Genomic DNA, 13,398 nt, shown 5'->3' with positions numbered 1-13,398 from the left:
CAAGGTACTAAGTACTATGATAATTCAAATATGGACAGTTGAAGCCAGATGATCAAAGAGTGGTTCACCAAGTAGAAGGAGTCACTGAGTTAAGTCTTAAAGAACATCTGGGTTGTACTAAACATAAACACTCGTCTTAGATGGCTCTGACACCATTATGATCACTGGCTGGTAGGTGATTAATTTTTATTTTGAATGTTTCCATTGGATTATGCCAGAAACTATAAAGTACTTATCTTTAAGGCTCAATTCAAGCGTCACCTCTTCTACAGAGCCTTTTCTAGTCTTCCCTCCCTCTTTTGCCAGAAGAAAAGGAAAAGGAGAAGGAGGAGGTGGAGGAGGAGGAGGAGAAGGAAGGGAGGGAGTAAGAAAGGAAGGAAGAGAGAGAGAGAAGAAGAAAGAGAGAGAGAAGAAAATTGACAAGTTACTCCTTTGCACTCCCACTGTATCATTTTCATGCATTGGCATCGCCGCTGTAACATGTATCCACACTCTCTGACGCTTATCTGTCAATAAACCCCTGGAGGATAGAGACAGGGACTGTATTTATCTACCCTTGAAGCTTCTAGGATTTTCCTAGTACCCAGAATAGTAGTAACTCAATAAATACGGTTGGAATGAATAAACTAGTGAATTCATGGATTTGGATTCATTGTTAACAACACGGTTCTACCTTATATGTTTCTTATCACCCCAGTCTCAGGTCTTTGTCTGCTAGTGTCTGCCACTTTTATTGGTGTTGTCTTTCCCGTGAGGCATGTTTTCTCTTTATCTTTTCTTTCTCTTCTCTTTTTCCTTTCCCATCCACTTCTCCCATGCTTCTCATTATGGAGATCAGTATTTTTATATTTTTTGCTTGTCAATAAAAGTTTCCCATTCTTCTAATTGGCCAAAGCATTAGTTAACCTTATCTTTTGGAGTGTGTGCTAGATATATAGCTGCTGTTATTTTAGCTCCCCCCCCCCCCAAAAAAAAGAGAGAGAGGGAAGGAAGGTAGGGAGGAAGGAAAGGAGGGAGGGAGGGGACAGGAAGGGAGGTAAGGGAAAGGGAAGGAAGGAAAGAGAAAAGGAAGGAGGAAGGGAAGGAAAGAAGGAGAGAAGGAAGCCCTTCAGTGAGTTTAACAGTATATTCAGCTCTTCTAATCTACTTGCATTCTTGTTAATATTTTTTCTCATTTCCTAAGCTCTAAATTGCTCCAGAGTTGAGTTTAGGCATCTGACTCCCTAATAACTCAAACACTCTAATCATTGAAATGCTTTTCTGGTAACTATTCACAGGCCCTTTCCAGAATTTACAAAAGATTCCTGTAAAAAAATGCTTTTTGAAGTTAGAAGCTAAGCTTGTGGTTTGCCCAATACTGCTTCCAGATGTTGATAAGTACAGCTGGAATGTCTTTAGGGATATATATATATACACACATATCAGTAGAGAGACTGCTCATTAAAATTAATTGATACTTTAAGACTTCCTTTTTAAATATGAAAGGACCTGTCAGAACTATAGCTGTCATTTTTTTAAAGTTAACACCATAAGTAATAAAGACTACAGAGCCTCCATGAGTGGCCTGCCTTGTTTTTCATCCCATTCCAAATCTGCTGTCCTAACAACCTTATAATTTTTGGGTTCAGTTAAATCCAGTCAACAGATGTGCCTGTATGAGATGATGACAGATATTTTATCTAGACAACACCCTAACACCACTTGAAAAATAAAAATCTTATTTAATTGGCTATTTGACAACATGTAAGTCAAAAGCCAAGTTGTACTCTCTGGAACTAGGAATGAGGCCTTTCTAACTATACACATACCATGTGAGACAGTGTCCGGTGAATGAAAGAGAACATACCCAGACCCAGCAAGAGAGATTAAAATTCTTGCTCATATCCCCTTCATGAGTGTGTTACAGTAAGAGAAGTCTTTCCTAGCTATTTTATAGGTTGGGGTGGACAGAAAATTCCAGACCCTAATGTGATATTTTTAACTCCATGGCTCCTACGTGTTCTTCATGACCCATTCAGAATATCCCCAGATATCATTCTTTCTTCTTTTAACTGAGAAATAGTAGTTACTCAATGTTATTTTTTCCATTTCTGGATAATGAAGGAAAAGCAGACCTCACCAGTGAAGACAAAGTTATGTTCACCAGTGGGAATGCTGGGATCTTCTAGAACAATCCACAGTGTGTATGGTTCATAAATGGAAGGTTTCCATGGAAATATCATCTTTTTATAAATCTCCAGTTACCAGAGTGATTTAGCAGTTTATTGTATGTGAAATCTACAATGTCTAGATAATAAGTTGGTGAAATGCTAGAAGAAATATAGAACATGCCCCTATTTATTATAAAAATGGCATTAAGTCAATGATGAGAATCAAAATATTACATCCTTGGCTGATTAGCCAATTTTATCAAAATGGAAGAAATTATCTGCAACAAAAAAAAATACAAAACATACAATTTTTAAATTTTTATGGACTCTGGGGAAACAAAATTTGGAGTAGAAAAAATTATATCAATGAAACAGAAGGAAATAATAAAATAACAATTAAAAGACCATTCTTCCCCTTTACCTGGTCTTGGTGCTGCTTTATTAATGTTTCATACTAGGTATGTCACTTAGTGATTTTTTTCTAATTAGCCAAAATTACAAATAATAAAAAACAAAATTATAAATCATAAAACACTATGGTAGTGTGAAATATGAATCAACAAACCTTTGCAACAATTGGCATAGTAGGAAAAAGGAAGAAAGGAAGAGAAGGAGTTGAGATTATAAATGAATGACTCCCATCACAAAGTTTAAACTATCCCCAATTTGAGTTGTGACTACTTTCAATATGGAAGTATTGACTTCCAATATTTGACCACTCTTCATACATGGGCCCCACAAAGGGACTCTGACCACTCACAAAGTCAGGTACACAGGCTAGGTACAAGAGGCGGTGATTGTTTTATTTGGTTTTTGTCTTGATTTTTAGCTAACCCCAAAATGAATACTCCTTTTAATTTAGCAAGAATTCCCTTTTGTGTGAATACTGATGAGAGGCAAGGCCCAGGTTCATAACCATTCATTAGCACCTATAGCCTAACTTGTCCATCAGAGAGGTCCATCCTGAGATTTTGACAGTTGGAACATGAGAAAGGAACCCAAAAATGCAAGAACTCTTAAGAAATTATTCACAGCCTCAGTGTCATATGGAAACCATCAGTGGCTGTGGAAGGTCCCATGGTAAGAATCCTAAACAGGCTATTACTTTGCCATGACTACAGCTAATTTTCTTATTCTCTAAACTTTTAGTTTCTGTCCATTTTCCAGGAATGGAATCTGTTATCTCATCATCCTTCCAAAAATGCCTTTCCTGGCTGAAGCTAGCTAACGTCAATTTCTCTTACTTGAAATCAAGCATGTTGATTGAAACATATTTTCATACCTGGAAATGGAATTGCAGGTTATAACCCCTTAAAGAAATGGGCAAATTAGGACTGATCATCTGGCCTGATCTTAGGCCGAAGGCAGTAAGAATCCCATTAGTGTTTAGTAAAGGGAATCTTGTAGCTCATGGCAAACAATGGAGAAATAGTTCAGTAAAATATCCCCTGGAATCACTTAAAATGTAGTGCTTTTTGAAGACAAGGCTGTGGGGGACCAGGCTTTTCCTGTCATGGAACAATATAAAATATATGAGTAATTCTGCATGGATAAGTGGATGGCTGCTTCTGTTGGCTCTGGCCAGTTTAAAAGAAAGAACTGAAACTCAAATCACTAGATAGATATATCAAAGCACTAACTAAGCTAAAAAAAAAAAAAAAATCTCCTATCTCTTAGAGACATAAGACTGAGGTACCTAACAAACAAACTTCAAATGATTGAATTCATACTTTCAGTAGACCTTTTGAGTTAAATTTGAGCAATAATGGAAAAGAATGGGACCTCAACAAAGGGAGTAGAGTTTTTAGGATTTGAGAACTTAGAGGGCCTAAATATCCAGCCACACCCCATTGTAGCAAAGCAACCTCTTTCCCTCACCCAATGAGTCCTTTATATGAGATTGCTCAGACATGAATGAAACAGCCTTAACTGATGGAGGTAGCTGGAAAGGAAAAGTTAATTTTATCAGTTAGGATTCTTGTAGGTAACATATAGAATACCCAAAGGATTTCAACTGAAGAGAATTTAATCTAGAACTATTTACAGAGGTCTGGGAAGGATTATGGAAAAATTAAGTATGATGAGGCAACTAATGCTAGCACCAGGAGGAAACCATCATTTATCAATAAGACCAAAGGAGCAAGGAAAGGGAGAGATGTGACCAGAACACAGTGAGAGCTGTCAGACAAGAGGAACACCCAATAGGAACTATGGTTATAGAAGGATACAGTCTCTGGCAAAAGAAAAAATATTAGGGAAAATAAAAACTCTGAACTCTTGTCCTCTTTACTCCCCAGGGCCCTCTGTCTCCCACTGATTTAAACCAACAAAAAGCCAGAGGTCAAGGGAGGCTAGGTGATGTAATCCTTAGAGGTTAGCCTATGAAAGCAAGCAGCAAGACAGGGAGGATAAAGAATGGATAGGAAGGAGCAAACACACAACAACCAGTACACCAGTTCTCTTGTCCCACACCATAGTCATTTCTACTATTTCTAGACCTAAAGCCAGAGGCCAACATGACTGAGGGTGCTCACGTCTAAAGTCAAAAATCTAGGAAAAGGTTTACACACAAGAAAAAGGAATTGTAGGACTTTGCTAGTCTCTTTAGAGAAAAATCTTGGAAATCTGTGTACAAAGGGTGCTCTACTCTTTGCAAAAAGAAAAATCTGACATAAACAGTGCCATGCTAAGGAGAGGAAAAACATAGTTTTACATCAGGTTGAAGGTCTACTTATGAGTTTTTTTAGTAAGTGTACTTGATTTAATGTGATAGCTTTAATAGTTGGGTGGTGATGCAACTATTGCAACTGTGGCCACAATAATTGATGGAAGCACAGACTAAGTGGTGGACCCAATTAGCTGAAGTTGAGATCCCAGAAATTCCCATACTGCAATACAGAGGTAGGAATCAAAAGATTTTGCAAGATAGGAATAACAGAGTAGACTGATCATATCCTCTCCCCAATTATATTCCTCTAGAAAACCTAGAGAATGCACCCTTCCCCAAGCCCTTGGAATGGAACCTACAGCATCACTAAACAATTCCTATCTGGTGTATTGTTCAGTGTGGCACATTTCCTGAGTTTTTAGATAAGGACCTACACCCAGGGAAGAATGACTGTGGAGTGAAGGTGACATGCTTCGCATGGATTCACTGGGCAGATGGAAGAGAATTTCAGTTAAAAGTGAACATTTGCTTGGAACTTTTAAAGCATCAACCACTCACATCGGTAAAGTCTGTTCTCTTTGAAAATACAGTGTGAGAAATTTTTGACATTTGAAATTTTTATTTCCAGTCCCAGCAATATTAAGGCTTACAGCTTTAGAAAGGAAACACATGTTATAAAATGTGATGAAATATCAGGCCATTCCAGGGAATATGCTTGAGTAACTTAATATAACTCTAACAAGACTAAAGAGTAGAGATAACCCAAAGGATTCATCTTCTTCCAAAGGAAAATTTCCAGTATTTCCACTAGGTCTTTGTTTATTTATTTCATAAATTGACCAAATTATATATTGCCAACACCAATAAAATGAGGTATAACATATTTAGCTGTATTTATTTCAAAAAATAAAGAAAAATGGTATAAATAAGCACTCTTCTGTAGAATCTTCCTAGAAAGGCTAAAAGGACTACCCACTAAAAAAAGTCAAATCTAATAAAACTAAGAAATAACTCAACCCTTCATGATCGGCTCGAATTTAAACAACAGATTGAGCACTTCAAATTGAAAAGGAAAATTAATTTCAAGGAAATTATATAGAACAGGTTGACACTATATAAAATTCATGAGTTTTCAGTAAAAAACTGGATTAACATTATCATTTCAATTCATTAAGTACAGACAATTCCAAAAATGATTTAGTCTTCGCTCCTGAATTTATGATGGAACTTCCCACTTGTCATGCTTCCTAAGTGATTCGAAAAATCTCATCACAATTCTTCTTGGAAATCTCAGACAGGGACACATTGTGTCTCTCAGTTCTGAGTCAATATATACATCTGTCCAATCCAGTAAGGCATTCCATGTCCTTGGCTAGAATAATAAAATGAGAAATTAGAAAGAGAATAATGAAATTGACTTCTGGTGGATTCTCTACTCTCCCATATGGAATGCATACAAATGTGCTCTGACTCCTTCATCTGGCTTCCTAAGAGAGTCTTAGAATTTCAATAAATTTAGGATAATACAAAACACACATTTCAGAAAAGTAAAGAGACCTGTTTCTAAAGCCTCTGAGTTTGCTCCAAATCACAATGCAAACTGTAAACAACTGGGCAGCTCCCTCTAATTATGTGTGCCATATGTGTTCCTAGCATTTAATGACTTCTTTTTTACAAGAGCTCCTGTCGCTTTTAGAATGAACATTATATTAAGACATCTAAGTTTAGCTCTTGATTTTTTGGTCTCAAAACCAGGATGCTACCAGGAAAGACAAAGTAAATTCAAACAGGTGGTAATATAGGTTATTCAAAAAGAGTGAACACTGACAAATGCAGTACTACTCAGTAACTAGATTGTTAGGTTACTAACCTGTGGTCAAGAAGTCATGTTGGAACAAACCAATATGGAAATGAAGGAAGGAAATGAAGGGAGGCATCATGGCTGTCTGTCTAACTAGCCACCAACAGTGACTCCCTCAAAGGATCTGGGTGAATCATATGATAGGACTGACAAGCACTAAGACATGAGGAGCACACACATTATTGGTCCTATCTTAAACCACTTACCGAGTGAGGAAGAGTAGCAAGTAGATTCTTGGGTCAGACCCACTACTCACTGTGTGGATTTAGACATGTAAATTAACCTCCCCAGAACTCAGGTTCCTCATCTGTAAGCTTAATCTTATAGTAGAACCTATCTAATAGGATTACTGGAGGAATTCAATGAAATTGCATGCTACAAGTGTGAGGACTGTGCCAAGCACACAATAAAAAGGAGACAGATACTATTTATTAATGATGGTTATAAATATGCCCAGAGTAAACAGAAACCAGCGAGAAAATATGAAATAAATATCACCAGTATCTTTCTGCAGGCAGATCCATAGCTCTTTTAGTGATTGAGAGGAGATGGAAAGAGGGAAGGGAACTGGACCAGGGCCCTCACACTGGCTCAGGGCCGCCAACTACGGTGAGGTAATGGGACCAAAGCAGCTAACATCCCTCTTAGCACAAGGCAAAGGGGCCTCTGGTCAGGGTCTTCTGTTTTAGAAGACCCCACATACACATGCAAATTACAAAGACTGTTTTTCTTTTTAGCCTTATATAAAAGTTTTTTGAAAGTTTAGTAATTGGTTGAGTGAAGGAAAGGTAAAGGAGGAGGAAGAATGGGTGGAACGAGCCACTGTCAGGCAGCAGGGGGAACTGAGAGCCCCGCAGTATGGTTTTGGTAGACGGCAGGAGAGCGTCAAAGGGGATCATAGCCTCTGCCTTTGCTTTTAAGTTGAAATAATAGATTACATGTCAGATGTATCTGGGCAGATGGATTTCCCCAAATAACTGCACACCCTCACTCTCTTGTCTTCTGCTCACTGTCTTGTCTCTGTCTTCTGTAGTATAATTTTCAAAATTGCCTAGAACTACATAAAAACACCAAGAAAAAAAATAATGAAGTATAGTGCAGGACAACACATGCTTCCCAGTTCTGTAGGAGTTAGACTTGGTCTGTAGTTCCCAACCCGAGTCCAGAGAGTACCAGTGATCCGGCAGGAGTACTGCGCATGAACCCAGCTTCCATGTGACCCCAACAGACCTGTAATATCACTCCAGTTCATGGGAAGTAGGGCTGGACCCCAGGGGAGCATTGTTCCTTACCTTCCAGAGCACCAGCTTCTGGTCCCAGGTAACAGCTTGCAGGGGTCCCAAGCTAGAAGCTGGCCAGGCTTTGAGTATAGCGCGGCTTATAGTTTGCAAATATTGGGACATACGGTATGTGCTCCCCAGTTGTACTTTTGCCCTGGGTGCTGTTAAATACTAGAGGCAGACCAAAGGCAGTATTTCCTCTCATCATCCCTAAACCCATCACTAAAGGAATGTTAATGAACCAGACAGGTAGAAGGTAGCCATCTCCTTCCAGCTCACACACATAGACTGAGCTAGGGTGATATAAAGAACAGGAGAGCTGAGCAGAGAGGACTCTGCTGGAGAATAAATATCTTCCAAATAAATTCAGTCCTCGAAATGTAAAATACAGTTTCTCTGCACATCAATTTAATGAATTCTATCTGAAGTCAAGAGAAAACAGATTCAGAATTCCAACCACATCCTCTATGGTAAAGGAAATTGGATTTGCATTAACAGGATGTCCATAAAACTCCCCAAATCCAATCCTCTTTCATGTCACATGGTCTTCATCTCAGAAAGGATGTGGTGGTCTGGCTTGTTTCATAAGATAGCTCAGGAGAATGGTGTCTGGCGAAGCCCTGGGAGGCCAACAGCCTGGCTTCCTCAGGAACTCTCATCTGCCACTGTCTCAAATCCTTGCCAGTTTCTGTGTCTTGAGACCCAATCTTCCACAGGGAGGTTGACCACCCACAATCCATTGTCCCAACCCATCCTGTCTGACATTTCCAGTATGGTCTCATCTAAGAAAAACTGCTGCACAAATACACAATAAAATGTCTTTCTTTGGAAATACTCCAAGAAGGAAAACAATCAAGGGTAGTGAAGCTGATCAGAAAGAATCCTGTTAGCAACAAAACCCCAACTCTTCAGCCAAGAAAATAAATGAGCACGTATGGTGGAGAAAAGTGGGGGAGGGAAGCATACAGGGCAGTCATGCTGAGCAGTCCTAGGTACAAATTCAGATGGCAGCTGCAAGCCAGGGGACAGTACAGAGTCAGAACGTCCCTCCTCAACCATGCTGGGGGCCCTGGGACACACCTCTGTCTCCTTCCCATCCTCACCTTTTTTGTCCCTAATGCTTACCACCTCTCTTTCCTCTTGTTCTCTATCCACAGCTTCTTTCCCAAACCTATAAGCCAAACACATGGACACCAAGGTTATTGTCAAATGTCTAAATGGTGCCCATGGCATATCACAGCAAAGGAATCTATCTCAAGAACAAAGAAATAAAGAGAGACCTTAAGTCCAGAGCTTTAAAAAAAAAAAAATCAATTTCAGCATACAGGAACTGCTTTTAGAACAATCAGTGCACAACATTCCACACTTCCCCCTCAAAGCCCTCAGGCTCTTCTGAAAGGTCAGAAGAACACAGACAAGGTAGTATAAAGTCTTTTCCTTTCCTAAACAATGTAATCTTTGTAAGTTTAATATTGGGTTTCTGAAGTGCTCTGTAAATTCCTGTCTCCCAACCCTCAGCTTCAAGAGTGCAATACAGCTCCCTGGCACAGGCTCCTTTTTTCATTCAAAGGCACACCTTTATTCTATTATTTAAATTCAATTAATTAACATATAGTGTATTATTCGTTTCAAAGGTAGAGTTCCATGATTGATGAATGTTATACAACACCTAGTGCTTAGTACATCAGGTGCCTCCTTAATGTCCATCACCCAGTTACCCTATTCCTCCTCCCCTTCCTCTCCAACAACCCTGTTTGTTTCCTATGATTAAGAGTCTCTTATGCTTTGTCTCCCTCTCTGATTTCATCTTATTTTATTTTTCCCTCCCCTCCCCTATGATCCTTTGTTTTGTTTCTTAAATTCTGCATATCAGTGAGATCTTATGATAATTGTCTTCCCCTGATGGGCTTATTTCGCTCAGCATAATACTCTCTAGTTCCATCCATTTCCCTGCAAATGACAAGATTTCATTTTTTTGATGGATAAGTAGTATTCCATTGTATATATATATATACCACATCTTCTTTATCCATTCACCTGTTAATGGACATCTGAGCTCTTTCCATAGTTTGGCTATTGTGGACATTGCTGCTATAATCAATGGGGTGCACGTGCCCCTTCAGATCAGTACATTTTTGTCTTTAGGATTAATACCCAGTAGTGTGATTGCTGGGTTGTAGGGTAACTCTATTTTCAACTTTTTGAGGAACCTCCATGCTGTTTTCCGGAGTGGCTGCACCAGCTTGCATTCCCACCAACAGTGTAGAGGGTTCCCCTTTCTCCACATCCTCGCCAATACCTGTTGTTTCCTGACTTGTTCATTTTAGCCATTCTCACCAGTGTGGGGTGGTATCTCATTGTGATTTTGATGTGTATTTCCTTGATGCCAAGTGATGTGGAGCATTTATTTTATTTTATTTTATTATGTTATGTTAGTCACCATACAGTACATCATTTGTTTTTGATGTAGGGTTCCATGATTCACTGTTTGTGTATAACACCTCATGCTCCATGCAATACATGCCCTCCTTAATACCCATAACTGGTCTAACCCATCTCCCCACCCTTCTACCTTCTGAAATCTTCAATTTGTTTCTCATCTCCCCCCCCCGATTTCCCCCCTTTCATTTTCCCCTTCCTTCTCCCAATGTCCTCCATGCTATTCCTTATGTTCCACATATAAGTGAAACCATATGATAATTGTCTTTCCCTGCTTGATTAATTGCACTTAGCATAATTCCCTCCATGGTCCATATACACAATGGAATATTACTCAGCCCTCAGAAAGGACAAATACCCACTTTTATATGGACTTGGATGGATATGGAGCATTTTTCCATGTCTGTAGGCCGTTTGTGTGTCTTCTTTGGAGAAATGTCGATCTTGGTTTGGGCTCAGACCACAATCTCAAGGTTGTGGGACTGAGCCCCACATTGGGCTCTGTTCTGGCATGGAATCTGCTTAAAGTTCTCTCTTCCTCTCCCTCTGATCCTCCTACTCATATGTTCTCTCAGTCTCTCTCTCTCTCAAATAAATAAATATTTTTAAGAACAGAAATAAGTTTACGTTTGGGAACTGGAGAAGGGAAGTGGGAGAGGAAGAAGTATTCATGGATGATTGCAACTAGGGAAAAGAGAAATCAAAAGACCTCGTAGTGCTTGAGAAAGGGCTTTGTGGAAGAAAGAATGTGCCCATGAGCATTAGTAAGATGTTTGCTACATGTGAGCAATATAAATGTCCTTTATCATCTCTCCTGTGAAATTATTAATAATGTCTACATTGTTGATCTGCATGGATTCTTGGGGGCGGCTCTCTCTCCCTCTCTCTCTGACAAATAAATGAATAAAATCTAAAAAAAAAAAAAAAAAGAAAAGAAATGCTTGGTTCTACCCCTAGGTGGACTTGAGAGAAGTCAGAGGACAGGACAGCTAAGCTTCACATTACATCCCAGAATTCCTTTACCAAAATCAAAATGGATCTTACAGTTGACATATTTATGTAATATGCAATAGTTTTTCACTTTTTCCCCAAATACTGCTCCAAAAATCAATGCCATCTTACAATTTTAAAAATCCAATAATTAAGAAGTGTCTGGTTTGAGTACTTAATGAGTGACTTTTTTTTTCCTTCTACTCTCCCACATGCCCTATGGGTATACAAAAAAGAATAAACAGTATTATCCCACTAGGCTTAGAAGAGCTACAATGCAATAGGAAAAGAGAAAAGGCCAAAAATAAACTTGAATTCTTGAAGTCATAGTAGAACCAATACATTCCCATCCTCTGCCAAGAACTACTGGCTAATTGTTACTGTTCACATAAAGCACTTTCCTCAACCCACTCAACGTACTGCTTCTGCTATTCAGTACCAAAATCCTTGTTCAGTACCCCTTCCCTAGGTGGCAGGGGAACCCCCAAATTAATAAAGTACCGCTTTGCCCTGAAAGAGATTACTGTTTAGATGGATATGGCAAGTCCAAAAATAATAGGGAAATCAAGTTAAATGTGCTAAGTCCTTGAAGAAAGGAAAACAGAGGCAATGGATATCAGAAATGAGACAAGGTACTCGTTTGGTGGAATCAAGAAGGACTCCATGAAGAAGATGATACTCAAGATGGAAGCTAAAGCTAGATACAATTTTGATAAGCAGTTTTGAGGGTAGAGAGGACATTCTAACCATTACCTTATGTTATTACCACCCATCTTCACAACCACAACCATTATCCTATCTGTCAGCCAGATAAAATGTCATGTTTTATTGGATTTTAATGCACCTCCCACTTAAGATTCTTCAACTCTGGTTCTCTTTTTTTATCACGTACAGATCAAAAGCTAGGCTATAAACAACACATCTCAAAACACCCAAGACACCCTCAAACTATACCACTTCTCTGGCCTCACTCAACTCTCCTGGTTGTGTCCTTTCCTTCTTCCTTTCCAACATGTTTCATTCTTACCTCTCAATTTGTCCTCTCAGAGCCTAGTGGTACATAGCCTAGTGAGAACATGAACTCTGGAGTAAGAAATACCCATGTGGAACCTATTTCTGCCACATACCAGCTATGTAATATCTAACACAACAGGTAACCTCTCTGAGCTTCCAGTTCTCATTTATAAAGTGGGCTTAGGACTAAATAAAACAGTGTGTGTCGGGGTGCCTAGAATGGGCCTTTTTTTTTTTTTTAAGTAGGCTGCACTTGTGGGTCTTTAAATCATGACCCTGAGATCAAAACCCAAGCTGAGATCAAGAGTCAAACACTTAACCAACTGAGCCACCAGGTGCCCCTAGTATGGGCCTGTCTTATAGAGGTCAGCCTGCTACCAGATCTTCCCTTCTCCATATGTAGGATGCTTGTCTATCAGCTCATCACCCACAAATAGCCTTTACTCAAACTTGTGCATGACCTCCAAGAAAATTTACCACCTACCAGAAGAGAATGGGTGTCTTTTCCCACTGGGACACACTCTAACCAAAGCATCCCCTTCCCTCTCAGGACGTGGCAGGATAATTTTACTCCTCTCATTATGAGAACATTTTGTTTCTAATCAGTTTGTTTATGCTCTGCATCTGTTTGTATTTATACAATCACTGATATGTTTCTTTTTCCTATTTATTTATTCTCTAAAGTGAATTTAGCTTAGGTGGCTATCAAGTGTGTCTTGAGGGCTGAGACCGGACCTGTTTCATTTCGTTTGCACAAACAAGATTCATTGCCTGAAGTGGACAATGAAAGGAAAAGCACTCAATCAGTACTGTCTAATGTTTGCAGATCTACAGTAAACATTAATATTTTCTAAAACCTTCATTCCTCACAACAAACTGTAGTCGTGGCAGACCTTCATGAGGTAGGTCAGAATTATCCCCCTATATAAACTAAGAAACCAAGCACAAAGAGGTGGGAAGAGTCATGCAAAGCCACACAGTACAGTGTCAAAAGAC

Source organism: Lutra lutra, chromosome 5 (genome assembly GCF_902655055.1).
Source record: "Lutra lutra chromosome 5, mLutLut1.2, whole genome shotgun sequence".
NCBI lineage: Eukaryota > Metazoa > Chordata > Mammalia > Carnivora > Mustelidae > Lutra > Lutra lutra.
Note: the sequence above shows the minus strand (reverse complement) of the source record.